This window comes from Neovison vison, chromosome 2 (assembly GCF_020171115.1).
Source record: "Neovison vison isolate M4711 chromosome 2, ASM_NN_V1, whole genome shotgun sequence".
NCBI classification, from domain to species: domain Eukaryota; kingdom Metazoa; phylum Chordata; class Mammalia; order Carnivora; family Mustelidae; genus Neogale; species Neogale vison.
Genome location: NC_058092.1, coordinates 106,895,038 through 106,908,578, shown reverse-complemented (window position 1 = coordinate 106,908,578; position 13,541 = coordinate 106,895,038). Strand labels below are relative to the sequence as shown.

Here is a 13,541-nt window from a genome sequence, read left to right as displayed (position 1 = left end):
CAGAAGCTCACATTTGTAATTTGCTTTACATTTCTATTGGATTGTATTGCCTTACCCATTCAGTTTTGTTTCAGTCTCCTGATGACCTAACATAGTAAAAATTTTTATTACTGTCACCAACTTCATTTTTCAGATGAGATTGAGGTTTTAAGGAAGTGAAAACCTTGTCCAAAGCCATGGAGCTAAATAAGTGACAAAGCTGAACTTGAACTGTTTGTTTCCAGGATAGGCACCTAAGCACTCAGTTGAAATAATATTTTAAGAAGATTTATCTAGGGGCACCTGGGTGGCTCAGTGGGTTAAAGCCTCTGCCTTCGGCTCAGGTCATGATCCCAAGGTCCTGGGATCGAGTCCCACATCGGGCTCTCTGCTCAGCAGGGAGCCTGCTTCCTCCTCTCTCTCTGCCTGCCTCTCTGTCTACCTGTGATCTCTGTCAAATAAATAAATAAAAATCTTAAAAAAAAAAAAAAGAAGAAGATTTATCTAGCTATGATTATTTTAATCTCTTACTTATAAATGTCACTTATTAAGGTAGGCAAAATTTGTTTTTACCAAATGGACAATATGTGAAGCTTTCTGCCTGCTAAGAAATACTGTAAACCAAAGGTGGGAAAATAGTACAAAAGTGAAGAAATATTTAGTGTTTTTTAAGATTTTTGTCATCCACATGTAATTAAGAATGAGATTTAAGACAGCATTGCTCTTTGAATAAAAATGGTTAACTTGATGATTAACTAGCTACAGCTGTTAGTTCACTACTACCTAAGATGATGCCTGAGGCTTGGTAATAATATACCCCTAACAGAGTAAGTGAGTAACAATATAGAGAGTACAGGGTTTTTTTGTAGAGAGTATAGTTTAGGGCTTAGAAAACAGTTGGCATTTTGAATTTCTGTAAATAAATTACAAGGTAGGAGGAAGCTGCTTCATATCATCAACAGGTACTTTATAGATTTCTACCTAAACAAGTAACACTAGAAACTTGGACCTTCTCCTGTAACCACGAGTTGGTTCGATCTCTGAATTATTTACAGAAAAATTAGGATCCTGTAACAGAATTTGCATTTCAAAGGAAGAGGAATCCAGAGGACATTTCTTGTTCACTTACGGACATTTCAGGATCAGTTTTGAAACTGTTGGAATCCTCACTGTCTCTGTAGAGATGCTGGGGAGGGGGGATACTTTCCTGCGGGGACTAGAGTGTTAGCCACCATTACAAGAGTCATGATGGAGTGTATCACAGGTCACTGACAAGCATTTATTGAGTGCCAGTTATATGCAAAGTTTTGTGCAAGATGCTAGAAAGATGAAGGCATGTTCTATATTTCTAAGGATTTCAGTGTCTAATGGGAAAATAGATATATAAATGAATAACTCTAATAAGACGCTTTTTTTTTAAAAAGCTGGATTTGGGACACCTCGGTGGCTCAGTCGTTAAGTGTCTGCCTTCAGCTCAGGTCACGATCCCAGGGTTCTGGGATCAAGCCCCCAAGTCAGGCTCCCTGCTCCTCGAAGAACCTACTTCCTCTGCCTGCCACTCCCGTTGCTTGTGCTCTCTCTCTCTCTCTCTCTCTTTCTCTCTTGTGCTCTCTCTGTCTCTGTCAAATAAATAAACAAAATCTTAAAAAAAAAAATGGATTTAACCCAAGAGTCAAATCTAGGCCTGTCTCAAATCTAGTTTATTTGTGCATAATTGTGTAAAATTAAAAATCAATTTTCATTGCAAAATCAATACATAATACTTGTAGGAAAAAAATTTTAATACAGCTGAGCAAAAAGCAGGTAATAGAGATATCCACACTGCCACCATCCCACCATGGGCAGTGTCAACATTTTGAAGTACATATAGCCTTTGAGATCTTTATCAATGTGTACACATATATTTTTAAAAGGGAATATGCTATACATATACTTTCAATAAAAATACTCAAATATACCATTTTTTATAGTGACTGCATAGCATTCTGTTGTCAGATTGTGCCCCAGTTTATTCAACTAGTTCTGTTTTTTGTTCATTCAACACTTATTGAGCACCTACTGTATTCCAGGAGCTATTGTAAGACTGGATTTACAAAGGTGAACAAAATTATTTGGTATTAATTGTTTATAATTTTTCATGCTTATAAATAATGCTGTAATAAGCATTATTTTATGTATATCCTTACATACCTGCCCAGTTGTTCACTTGGGATAGTAATAGTTGAATATATACTATATATGCCGGACACTCTGGTGACTTCATTACATATATTTTCTCTTTTAATCATGATCCAAGAATTAATATTGTGATTCTGTTTTTCAAATGAAGAAACCAGAACATGGAGAAATGAAGTAATTGATCTTAGGTCATACAGCAAGGAATTGCAAAGCTGGAATTCGAGTTCAAGCTTGTGTGATCCTAGATTCGTGCACCGCTAGCAATGTTGAGATGAAATTACTGCCTCAGAGAGCATAAACATTTTTTTAAGTGGGCTTTTCACCCAACATGGAGCTTGAACTCACCACCCCAAGATCAAGAGTTGCAGAGCATAAACATTTTAAGATACTAAATTACTAATTTGCCAGCCAGAAAGGTTTTACCAGTTTGAACCTTTACTCCATACCCTTGCAACACTGAGGTCAGCTGTTTCTGATTCTTAAAAATAAAGTTAAACTTAAAAATCAACAATGTGGGGGTGCCTGGGTGGCTCAGTCCGTGAAGGGGCTGCCTTCTGCTCAGGTCATGATGCATCGGGCTCCCTGCTCAGCAGGGAGTCTGCTTCTCCCTCTCCCTCTGCCTCATGCTCGCTCTCTCTTTCTCTCAAATAAATACAGTCTTTTTAAAAAAATCATTAATGTGTGTGGAGAAGGTTGGGTTAAAAAAAAAAAGAAAAGGAAAGGAAAGAGTTTATTTCAACTCAAATACTGGGAAAGAAGAAAGAAGCAGATAAACAGCATGAAGCTGAGAGACCAGTAAATGAGAAAGATACAGAGGCAAGAGAATCAGAGGTAGATACTGTCTGGTCACAGAGCACCCCTCATCCCCTTCCCACATCCCTCCATCTCACCCCTAGCCCCTTGCCATCTGGTACACCTTTCTTCTTTGCGTAAACTTGGTTGAACAGTTTGTCTCTTGTAGCCAGAATGTTGCATCTTAGGAAGATGTTCTTATCTCTTACAAGTTTATAGGATATGCCTTTTTGTGTAGTATGTAAGACCCAGCACATACTTGCTTATTTGTTTTGGGCTTTGTTGGGTGAAACAATAAAAGGTTGGAAATGGAAGCAAAGTTCAACATTGCTAACTCTATGGAGTGACACAAAAGTGAGTTGTTTTCTTCCTATATTATCTACATTTCTATGTTTTTTATAATAAAAAATACAAAATTGTTCAGAAGATTTTTAAAAGTCAACAATTCGATGTCATTGGGATTATTAGGTACTAAAGTAGCTGGTTATCTTCGGCACAGCCCCAAGTTGTCATTCCCCCACCAAAGCCGTATTACCTTCTACAGCAGAAGGACACATCTGTCAGGATACCTGTTCTTTCACTGGGATTATTGTTAGAGTCTCTGGGCTGAATAGGACCTGTGATTTACAGATCACCTTTTGGTACCGTTTGGTCTTTCATTTTTTTAATATCTTTTTAAAATTTAAATTTAATTAACATATATTATTAGTTTCAGAGGTAGAGTTCAGTGATTCATCAGTTGCATGTAACACCCAGTGCTCATTATATCACGTGCCTCCTTCATGTCCATCACCCAGTTACCCCACCCACCGCCCCTCCAGCAATCCTGTGTGTTTCTTATGATTAAGAGTCTCATAGTTTCTCTTCCTCTCTTATTTCCTCTTGTTTTATTCTTTCCTCTCTTCCCCTATGATCCTCTGTCTTGTTTCTTAACTTTCATATATGAGTGAAATCATAGATAATTGCCTTTCTCTGACTGACTGAATTCACTTAGCATAATACCCTCTAGTTCCATCCACATTGTTGTAAATGGCAAGATTTCATTTTTGATGGCTGAGTAATATTCCATCATGCGTATATACTACATCTTCTTTATCCATTCATCTGTCGAAGGACAGCTGGGCTCTTTCTGTATTTAGGCTGTTGTGGACATTGCTCTCCCCCTTTGGTCTTTTTTTTTTTAAGATTTTATTTATTTATTTGATAGACAGAAATCACAAGTAGGCAGAGAGGCAGGCAGAGAGAGAGAGAGAGAGGAGGAAGCAGGCTCTCACTGAGCAGAGAGCCCGATGTGGGGCTCGATCCCAGGACCCTGAGATCATGACCTGCGCTGAAAGCAGAGGCTTAACCCTATGAGCCACCCAGGCACCCCGCCCCTTTGGTCTTTTAAAAGGCAGTATAGCATAGAAGTTAAGAGCATGGGTACCAGATTACCTTTTTTAAATCTCACTTTTGCCATGTGTCCACTTACACGACTTTACCCAAACTACTTCACCTTTTTCACGCCTCAGTTACTCAGCTATAAAAGAGAGGTCATAATAGCTCTCTCATATCATTGTTGTGACGACTGGATAATAGAATATATAGAAAATGCTTGGAAGTGGGGCACCTGGGTGGCTCAGTGGGTTAAAGCCTCTGCCTTCGGCTCAGGTCATGATCCCAGGATCCTGGGATCGAGCCCCACATTGGGCTCTCTGCTCAACAGGGAGCCTGCTTCCCCCCCTCTCTCTGCCTGCCTCTCTGCCTGCTTGTCATCTCTGTCAAATAAATAAATAAAATCTTTTAAAAAAGGAAATGCTTGGAAGAGAATCTGGCACAGGGTAAGCACTCTGTTACTGGCTGACGCTGCTACTGTTACAATTCTTCTATTTGGGGGACACAAAGCAAAAGGGACTTCAGATATGATTCATCATCACCCCCTCTGTCATGACCTTTATCTCCAAATCACTTGTTTTGAAAACCTTGACTTCAACATTATTCAAAGGCAGAATTACATTATTATCCCAAGTAGGAATATACTGGGGTGGTGATGACATTTACTAGGAAGGTAGCCCCATTGCCGGATGACCTTTGTGGTTGATGAGGACAAATATTTTTTAGTAGCTCAAGTTCCATTTGTGCTCACTTCCAGTGTTGCCTTTGAGGCTGTCGGAGTCAGCACCTCTGTAATTCATAGGCGTGCAGTCTTTGGCAGCCATGCTTGCTACCAGTAGGTTCTATGGGGCTTCATTTCTTGTGTTTTTTTATGGTGGCCACCATTCTACTATCGCTGTGGTGGCTCTGATGGATTGATGTGGTCTTGAGTGTTCCACATGGTGGGAAAATACATCTCTCGCTCTTTTTGTTTTCAGATGATAACCCCCTTTCAGACCTCTCTGTAAGTAATATTACAGGCAGTCCTGTCCTTGAGGAGTCCATCTTTTCCCTGTGGACTAAGAGGGTAATCCTTTCTCCTCACACGAGACCCCAGTGAGTGATACACGTACCATGCCAGATACATCATGCAGAATCCCATTGGTTACTTTTTTGTCCTATTTCTTCTCAGTGGAAGAATTCTTTTGTTTTGCGTTTTGTTGTGTTTTGTTTTTATAAGTCAGGTGTCCAGTACTAAGGAGGGAACTGGGAAGGAGTAGCTACACTGTTTAACAGGCAGTTAATATTGTTTGTAAGACAGTGTCATCAAATAAAGTAACCTCCATGGAATTGGTTATGATCAAGGAAATATTTTCTGTCTTGATTCAGTGTTTCCTGGGGTCTCTCCTAGAGAAACTGTGTTCAATATTTATTGGGTATTCATAGGTATTACCTTTAAAAAGTGTTCTATAGCCAACTAAATTTAGAAAATACTGCATCCTTTTCTTGGAAAGTCAAAGTTCACATTAGTATGTTAAAGATTCTGAGACACTCCAGAGTAAAGAAACCCATTCAGTGTTTTTTTCCCTTTATTGTATTTTAATAATAGTTTTTTTATATTTATAAATAAATATATGTAACATACAAGTTAGAAAGCATAATAATATAATGAACACCCTGGAATCCTTCACCAAACCCAAGAACTAGGAAATTGCCAATAACATGGATCTGCTTATATTCCTCTCCAATGATACCCCTTACCTCCCTACAGCAGGCAAGCACCATGCTACATTTTGTATTTAGTTCCCTTGCTTTGGTGGGAGATTTTTATCACTTATAAAAATAAGTGATAAAAAAATTTTTCTATAGAAAAAATATAGAAATAAAATATTATTTCTATATGTTTCTAAACAATGCATTATTTAGCTTTGCTTATTTTTGAACTTAAAAAAATGGTTTCATATATTTTTTTACTCAACATTGCTTCTAAGATTCATCTGTATTGTACCATGTAACCTTTGTTCACTCATTTTTCAGTGCTATGGAACATTTTACTGTGCGAACATACCATTTACTTCTCCGTTCACCTGTCCATCTACATTTGAGTTGTTGGCTTTTTGTTTAGTTTAGCCTTGTCTTATTTACTATTATTGTTTCTAACAAAGAGCAGCAAGAAGAAATGTGAGCCAAGGATATTGACAGATTAGGTATGATTATATTGTTTAGGAGCAAGAGGAGAAATATTTATTGAATAACTGCTTTATACAAGACATTATTCAAGTCAGGGTCTAAAATACAAAGAAAATAAGATGTCCTTATCTTTGATTGTGTGGCCCAGTGGAAGGCAATCAAAAAATTTTTTATTTCTCAAATCAGGACATAATTAATCTCAGGGACACAAAAAGGCCCAAAATAAACATGACGCATCTTTTGGGGAGTCCATTTTCTTTTTTTTTTTTTTTTTTAAGATTTTATTTATTTATTTGACAGACAGAGATTACAAGTAGGCAGAGAAGTAGGCAGAGAGAGAGGAAGGGAAGCAGGCCCCCTGCTGAGCAGAGAGCCCAATGTGGGACTCGATCTCAGGACCCTGGGATCATGACCTGAGCTGAAGGCAGCGGCTTAACCCACTGAGCCACCCAGGCACCCTGGAGAGTCCATTTTCTTATAATCTGGGGAGATGGTCAGAGGTAGAATTAAATAATTAAACTGATTAGTACCTTAAAATATGTTTACATCAAAATGTAAAATATGTTTACATCAAAATGTAAAAGGTCCTTTTATGAAAAATAACAAAATTTGTATGGAGTTTTAACAAAATACCAGACCTCAAAGAAAGGGGTAAGGTCATAAACCAATTTGGACTGTACCCCCCCTTTTTTTAAGATTATTTATTTATTTATTTGACAGACAGAGATCACAAGCAGGCAGAGAGAGAGAAGCAGGCTCCCCGCTGAGTGAAGAGCCCGACGCCGGGCTCGATCCCAGGACCCTGAGATCATGACCCTAGCCGAAGGCATCGGCTTAACCCACTGAGCCACCCAGGTGCCCCTGGACTGTACCCTTGAGGCTAATAAATTCAGGGGCACCTGGCTGGCTCAGCTGGCAGAACATGTGGCTCTTGATCTCAGGATCATGAGTTCAAGCCTCACATTGGGCGTGGAGCCTAATTAAAAAATAATAATAAATGCATTCTCTTCTGTTGTTAGGGGTTTTCAGGCACAAAAATTTGAGAAGTGTTACTGGGTATTTACCCCAAAGATAGAAATGCAGTGATCCGAAGGGGCACCTGCACCCCAGTGTTTATAGCAGCAATGTCCACAATAGCCAAACTATGGAAAGAGTCTAGATGTCCATCAACAGATGAATGGATAAAGAAGATGTGGTATTGGGCGCCTGGGTGGCTCAGTGGGTTAAGCCTCCTTCAACCCAGGTCATGATCTCAGGGTCTAGGGATCGAGCCCCACATCGGGCTCTCTGCTCAGCAGGAAGCCTGCTTCCCCCTCTCTCTCTGCGTGCTGCTCTGCCTGCTTGTGATCTCTCTCCCTCTGTCAAATAAATAAATAAAATCTTTTTTTAAAAAAAAAAAAGAAGAAGATGTGGTATACACACACACACACACACACACACATACACACGGTGGAATATTGCTCAGCCATCAAAAAAAGGAAATCTTGCCATTTACAATGATGTGGTTAGAACTAGAGGGTGCTAAGGGTGCTTATGCTAAGGAAAATAAGTCAGAGAAAGACAATTAAGATCTCACTCATGTGGGGCGCCTGGGTGGCTCAGTGGTTAAGCCACTGCCTTCGGCTCAGGTCATGATCTCAGGGTCCTGGGATCGAGCCCCGCATCAGGCTCTCTGCTCGGCAGGGAGCCTGCTTCCTCCTCTCTCTCTGCCTGCCTCTCTGCCTGCTTGTGATCTCTCTCTGTCAAATAAATAAATAAAATCTTTAAAAAAAAAAAAAAGATCTCACTCATGTGTGGAATTTAAAAAACAAAGCAGATATCTTAGGGGAAGAAAGGGAAGAATAAATCAAGATGAAATCAGAAACAGACCATAAGAGACTCTCAACTCTAGGAAACCAACAGGGTTGCTGGAGGGGAGGGAGGATGGAGAGCTAGGGTAACTGGGTGGTAGGCATTAAGTAAGACACATGATGTAATGAGCCGTGGGTGTTATATACAACTGATGAATCACTGACCTCTACCTCTGAAACTAATAATATATTATATGTTAATTAATTGAATTTAAATAATTTTTTTATTTTGAGAAGTGTTAATGCATGTAACTTAAATAAAATATGTCCTAAATAAGAAATAATTCAGACAAATTAATTGGGAAATACTTCACAGAGGAGACAGCATTTGAGCTGGAGCTTAAAGAATAAGTTGGATTTCCATAGGAAGAGAAGTCAGGGCTAAGGAACAGCAAAATTGAGGACAGGAACTTAAAAAATAATAATAATAAAGAGGAGCAGCACATTTGCAGAATAAGGAGGATTTCTTTGTGGGTAAATCATATATACAGTGAAGAGCTGTGTATAAGATTCCTGCTTTCAGACGTCAGTGCTGAATGCCAATGGTTTTCTTTGCTCCTGATAAAATTGCTGTTGGATATTTAGGAAATATTTAGCATGACAGGTGACATTTAAGAAGAGGTCTTAACTTTTTTAAAAAATAGGAACCTGGGGGTACCTGGGTGGCTCAGTCATTTAAGCATTTAGCTCAGGTCATGATCCTGAAGTCCCAGGATCATGTCCCGCCTCTGGCTCCCTGCTCAGTGAGAAGCCTGCTTCTCCCTCTCCCTCTGCCGCTCCCCCTGTTTGTGTTCTCTCATTCATGTGCTCTCTCTCTCAAATATATAAAATAAAACAAAATGGAAATATGAATCTGATTCAGTGTTCACTCAGCAAACTCTAAATTTAGCATCTATTTTTTATTACGGAATCACAGATAAGAAAGATATTACTCAAGATGTACATTAACTTGGGGCGCCTGGGTGGCTCAGTGGATTAAAGCCTCTGCCTTCGGTTCGGGTCATGATCCCAGGGTCCTGGGATCGAGCCCCACATTGGGCTCTCTGCTCACTGGGGAACCTGCTTCATCGTCTCTCTCTCTCTCTGCCTGCCTCTCCGCCTACTTGTGATCTCTCTCTCTCTGTCAAATAAATAAATAAAATCTTAAAAAAAAAAAAAGTACATTAACTGGTAAGTGAAGACATTAGAAAAGAACTCCCCAAGCTCTCACTTCCACCACCTCCTCTGCCATCTGTCCCATCCACTGGGCCCAGTGTTCCTAGCCTAGCTCAGCCCCCCCAACATAGGCACCAGGTCTCATCCCTCACCTACTCTAAGATATCACTCTACACTGACTCCTCTTTCCTCAGTTTTTCCCACGCTAGTGGATCATTCATAGAAGCATAGAAACATACTGACTTCCCCCCCACTCCCCGCCCCCGCCTCCGCCTTTAAAAACCCTCTACTAGCCTCCTTTCTCTTTCCAGGTTCTGTATCATTTCCGTGTTCTCTTTTGTAGCCAGAAGTCTTGAAGAATGGTTTCTAATCATTGTCTCTAATTCCTCTCATTACATATTCTCTTGAATCCACATATTCTTTTAAGCCTCAATCTGCTCAGGCTCTCACCCCCATCACTCTCCAGAATATTCTTACTGTGGCCCCCAGGGACCTCTGCATGGCTAAACCGAGAGTCAACTTTTAGTGCCCATTTTACTTGACCTGTCAACATTTGATCAGTCTCTTCCCTTGGAAACACCTTTATCTCTTAGTTTCCAGAAACAATAGTCTCCTGGTCTTCCTGCCTCACTGGCTCTTCCTTCTCTGTCACTTTGGTTCATTTCGCCTATCTTTGGAATCCCTGGAACTCTGTCCTTAGACCACCTCTCTTCTCTATCTATACCCACTTCCTTGGCAATCTCTTCCAGGCTCATGGCTTTCAAATCTGTCTGCTACTGACTCCTAAATTTATATCTCTCATCCAGAGCTTTTCAGCCTCAGCACTGTTCGTGTTTGGGACCAGATAAGTCTTTGTTGTGATGAACTGTGCTGTGCTTTGTGGGACGTTCAGCAACGTCCCTGGTGTCTAGGCAGTGGTGCCAGTGGCATTCCACCAGTTACAGCTACAGAAATCTATCCAGGCCTTGCCAGATGTCCCCTGGGGATAAAATCACATCTCTCTCGCACCTCTCCCCATTAAGAACCACGGTTTCTAGTCTGAACTTCTCCCCCAAACTCCAGATTTGTATATTCAGCTGTCTACTTGACACTTCTGTTTGAATGTCTAATTATCCATATTTAACATGATCAAGACCAGGCTTCTGATACATCTTTCTAAACACGATCCTCCCTCAGACGTTGCATCTTAGTTCATTGCGTATCCATCCTTCTAGCTGCTTAGGCCAAAAACCTTGGTGTTTTCTTGACTCCCCTCTCTCTCTCACACCTACATCATGATTCATCAGAAAATCTTAAGATCCTTTTCTTCAAAATATGTCTAGAAGCTGAAACCCTCTCACCACTGCAGTCCTGGTTCAGGACACCACCATTTCCCACCTGGATTGTTAAAACTGCCTCACCCTTGACTCTACAGTCTTATCTCTGCACCGAAGCCTCCAGGGGTTAGTCTTACTCAAAAGTAAAAATCAGAATCCTTACAGGAAGCTGCCAGGCCTCATGTAATCTCATCTTCATGCTCCCCCCCCCCATCCCTTTCCTTAACATACCGGTCTTATCTCTTACTATCCAATACCTTCACTCCAGCCATACTAGCCTCCTCTCTGTTCCCTGAACACACCAGGCCTCAGTCCCTTTGCACTTGACCTTCCCTTGCCCCATTCAGGTCTTGAATGTCAGTTTCTCAGTGAGACCTTCCTTGACCCCAGGATTTAAAATCTCACACCACCAACACCACCTCCAACTCTCTTTCAACCAGCTGTATTTTTCTGCATAGCACTTTCTTCATCTCCTGTGCTATAGAGAGGCAGTGCCACGTCATGCTTAGAAAAACAAACTCTGAAGCCACATAACCTCGGTTTGTATCTTGACTCTGTCACTTCCAAGATGTAAGACCTTGGCTTCTCTGAGCCTCACTTCCTTTATAAAGTGGGATAGTTTTTATCTCATGAAAACCTCACATACAGTGATATGAGCTCACCATTATTATTGCTGGTGTGTTATTATTGCATTTTACTTATTAATTTCATTTATCTTCCCCCTTCTTCCATTGGAATATAAATTCCGTGAGGGAAGATTTTTTTTTTTTTTTTTTTTTTACTTTGCTTATTGCTGTAGTCACAGCTTCTAGAACAGGGCCTGGTACATAGTAGGCAGTTAATAAATATGTGTTAATCAAATTGTTACCTCTGGAAAGAGCAATGGGGAGAAGAAAGATCCAGGAGACTTGAGCTTTATGTGTACTATTTAAAACTTTTGCCAGAACAATGTATTCATGTATTACTTGCATCCTCAAAAAGCTTATAGGCTTATGTGAAAAAAGGACATGTAGACAAAGGAATTCCTAGAGGATTGCTAATATGAGAGTTGAGTTGTAACAGATGCACAGTTCAGATAAAGTTCCAAGGGGTGGGGCCACCTTCCCAGGGAGGGAATAGTATGTGCAAAAGCAAAGAGGTATGAGACACAGTAGTAGCTCTGACGGCTGGAAGCAGTGGAAATTGAGAGGACTTGTCAGTGTTCTGGGCTATTAAATGTTCCATTGTATCCTTCTCTCTCACCCACTCCTATCTTCCAGCATCTCCACTAAGTGTTTGGCTGTAATTAGAAAATTATTACTCCATTAAGGCAAATATTTGGGGGTGGTTTTTTTTTTCTCTTTCTTTTCCAGAAGGTCTTTTTCTGGGTTCCTGCTTCCTATAAATTCCATTAATTTTGTTTCATTATACCACTTAACATTTGACTCTAGCTTCCTTTGGTGTCCTTGGGTTTTTTATTATTAAGAAACTCACATATAGGGTGCGTGGGTGGCTCATTTGGGTAAGCGACTGCCTTCAGCTCAGGTCATGATCCTCGGGTCCTGGGATTGAGTCCTACATCAGGCTCCCTGCTCAGCAGGGAGTCTGTTTCTCCCTCTGACCCTCTCCCTTCTCATGCCCTCTCTCTCTCTCATTTACTCTCTCAAATAAATAAAATCTCAAAAAAATAAAAAAGAAAAGAAACCCAGATATAACTTCTTTTTTTTTTTTTTTTAAAGATTTCACTTATTTGTCAGAGAGAGAGGGAGAGCGAGCGAGCACAGGCAGACAGAGAGGCAGGCAGAGACAGAGGGAGAAGCAGGCTCCCTGCCAAGCAAGGAGCCCGATGTGGGACTCGATCCCAGGACGCTGGGATCATGACCTGAGCTGAAGGCAGCTGCTTAACCAACTGAGCCACCCAGGCGTCCCAGAAACCCAATATAACTTCCATCTGTGGAATATAGTGAAAAAAGAGGAAGATCTAGATGATAGATTGATTGTCTTATTATATAGCTTTGTTTAGGAGCACAGTTGTTCAACTCAATTACTTTAATAATTAAAATCTAAAATCCTTTATGTGTTAATCCCTAGTTCCTTACCAAAGACTGAAAAGTGAAAAACCTCTTCTTCCAATACATGATGCAAGAGTTTTTGAGATTGACTTTTTTTTTTTTTTTAAGATTTATTTATATATTTGAGAGAGTGTATAGGGACACGGGTGCAAGTTGGGGGTCGGGGGTGGGGAGGGAGAGAGAGTCTCAAACAGACTACCCCACTGAGCGCAGGGCAGACCGAGATCAGTCTTGTGACCCATGAGATCATGACCTGAGCCAAAATCATAAGTCAGTCGCTTCACCTACTGAGCCACCCAGACGCCCCTTGATGTTGACTTTTTAAAATCAGGGCTTTGGGGGCACCTGGGTGGCTCAGTTGGTGAAGTGACAGACTCTTGATTTTGGCTCTGGTCATGATCTCAGGGTTGTGAGATCGAGTCCCACCTCAGGCTCCAGGGTGGGCACCTACTTAAGATTCTCTCCCCATCCTTCACCTTGCTTCTCTCCATAAAGTTGGAAACAATGACACCACAACCAAGACAAGCAGAAGCTTAACCCCCTCTGTTAGCTCCTGGTACCATCTTCGTTTATATGCTGTCTCACATTGAGTTGTGATTGTGTATCTATCTCTAAGAGTCCTTTAAAGGTAGGAATCAGGGAAGGGAGGGAAAACTGAGTGGGAAGAAATCAGAGAG

At 40.7% G+C, this 13,541-nt stretch overlaps 1 protein-coding gene across 2 annotated transcripts in view; it reads left to right on the top strand.

The window, feature by feature from the left end:
- The window catches only part of VPS45 (vacuolar protein sorting 45 homolog), a 70,392-nt gene that overhangs the window by 53,361 nt on the left and 3,490 nt on the right, over positions 1-13,541 (top strand). The gene's annotated exons all lie outside the window — the stretch shown is intronic.